Source organism: Triticum urartu, chromosome 1A (assembly GCF_056163025.1).
Source record: "Triticum urartu cultivar PI428250 chromosome 1A, HENAU_Tu73, whole genome shotgun sequence".
NCBI classification, from domain to species: Eukaryota; Viridiplantae; Streptophyta; class Magnoliopsida; order Poales; family Poaceae; genus Triticum; species Triticum urartu.
In genome coordinates this window covers 574,690,508-574,692,982 of record NC_141873.1, presented here as the reverse complement: position 1 = coordinate 574,692,982, position 2,475 = coordinate 574,690,508, and the positions used below count along the sequence as shown (strand labels likewise).

General features: G+C 48.7%; 1 pseudogene; it reads right to left on the bottom strand.

Moving 5' to 3' along the window:
• Positions 1-1,424: 1,424 nt before the first annotated feature.
• LOC147992929 (uncharacterized) lies at positions 1,425-2,008 on the bottom strand (annotated as a pseudogene).
• Between the last annotated feature and the right edge of the window lie 467 nt (positions 2,009-2,475).

Here is a 2,475-nt window from a genome sequence, read left to right as displayed (position 1 = left end):
ATAGGTGTTGTTTTCTTAACATTCTGATACCTTATTTGCATGTTTTGCATTCATATCAACTTATTATGAATTTTTTAAAGTAATGGCCAATGCTGTTTCAATTCATAACAAGTTGATATCAACTCAGAAAAATGCAAATGAGATATCAAAATATTCAGAAAACATCACCTATATTTGCATGTCATCTTTATTCATGAAAAATATTTCTAATTCGGTTTTATGTTTAATAATGTTAATAACATTAATAACCTCCAGTAGTTTAAACAATACTTTTTTCTTGAGTGCAAATGACATGCACATCAAGGTAATGTTAATATCTTATTTGCATTTGTACGAGTTCATATGAATTTGTTAATAATTTTCAAAGTACTGTTCTAACGGTCAAAGGGTACTCGGATGACCTCAGAGCCAAAATATAAGGGTAAAACTGAGTAGAGCCGAAAAGTAAGGGCAAAGCCGACGGGCTGGCACAACTAGGGCCAAAAGTGTAATTGTCTCGATTAAAATATGTCAAACAGGCAAGATACTCTAGAGTGGTAGCTTCCAGTTAGTTAAGAATCTGGCAAATCCCTTCACTAAAGGACTATCACATGTTATGATAGAGAATGCATTGAGTAAGATGGGTATGAGACCCACATGAATTGCCATGGTGCTTACCGAACCTATGATCGGAGATCCTGTGAAGTAGGATCTGGGAAAAAAAGCTATTGTTAACTAATGAGAGTAATCTAATAACCCACTCCATTGGAGATAAAGTACTCTCAGAAATCGTATAGCAAGTTGACTTTTGTCTTAAGTGTTCTAAGGCTTGTATAAGCAAGATGCTATCCTATAGAGGAGACTTTGGAAGAACACACCTATATGAGCTCGATTGCTAGTCATAGTCTATGAGATATGGTGATCTCTAACAAGCTCATGAATAGGCCAGGAGTGTCTCTAATATGATCCACCCGTGCAGTTAGCCTTTGACTACCTAGTACCGGTAAGATATTTGGTAAAATATTTTTATGTTGAACTGACAATTCAAGGCATAGTCTATTGTTCAGCTCTGAAGGAATATAACTAGTTGCTCTAGGTGGATGTTTAAGGTTAATTAGAGCATCTCCAATAGGCGCCGAACGCGCCGCGCGCAAAAAACAGCTTTGCCGCGCGCCCATCGCCTGGTTTGGTGCAGCGCGCAGCACTGGCTCCAGCAGCCGCGCAAGATGCAGCGCGCGCGCCGCTCTAGCAGCGCGCAAAAAATGCAGCACGCGCAACATTTTCGAAAGCATAGATAATAAGATAAAAAAATGATAAATTGCATAGATAAAAAACGATACAAAGGTATTTTACATCGGTGCAATTAGATAGATAGTTCGAAAGCATAGATAGATAGAACTACAGTGCAACTAGGTAGAAACTACTACGACATACATAGATAGAAACTACTCCAAGTCGCTATCACCATCATCACCATCATCATCCTCTTCAGTGTTGACCGAGGTATCGAGCCACATGTCGTCCCAACGTTCATCGTCTGACGCGAAGATCGACCTCCCACCTGCTTCAACGATATCGCACTGCGCATTCGCCAATGCCTTCCGCCGACGCCGGTCTGCCCGCTCCGCGCGGCGCCTTGCCGTCCTCTCCGCCCAGTAGGCACGCTCGTCGGCGACGTCCTCCGGGTGGCGACGGCGCCACTCCGCCATGGCTCGCTCGTCCTCCTCGGCGATATGGAGGCGGCGGCAGCGCCGAGCGTGGTCGGCACGGTCCATGTCGGTGATGAGACGCGGCGTAGGGGCGACGCGCTGCGCCTGCTCGCGCGTGAAGACGTCCCGGAAGTTCATCCGTGACTGGGCCTATCCAAGCGCCACGCCGCCGCGTCGTACACGCGGGCCGCCTCGTACGCGCTCCGGAACGACCCGAGGCCGAGCCGGACGTCGCTGGACCGGATCTCGGCGGAATACCAGCCGTTGGGGCGCTCGCGGACGCCACGGTAGCCCGAAGAACCCCGGCGGCGCAGCGTCATGGTGGCGTGGTGGTGGCGCGGAAAGCGGCGAAGCGGCAAGGTTGCGAGGAGAGGGCGCGTGGCTGTAACTGTGCGCGTGGCGAGCGCGACATGTTATAGGCGCGCGCGAAGCGGCGCGCCAAATCTACTGCGCCGCGTGCCGCTTTCTCCCTCGCGCGCGCAAACGCTTCCTGCGCGCGGTAAGTTCCCGCCACCGCTGGAGCGTGCAGAACCAGCCGGCGTGCGCTAAATCCAAATTTTGCCGCGCGGGCGCGCCTTTTGCCGCACCTGTTGGAGATGCTCTTAGTCCTCACTAAAAATAATGGTATATCAAAACAGTGTTTGGAACAGAGGAGGACACTATGGGCCTTCAAGAGCTAGTGGGGTGTTGTTGAAAGATAGGGTGGGCTTTAGACCTATCGGCAATTTCAGAAAAATCTCTAAGGGCCCATGTGGGTTTCATGACTAGGTGGTTTAGTACCATCCTG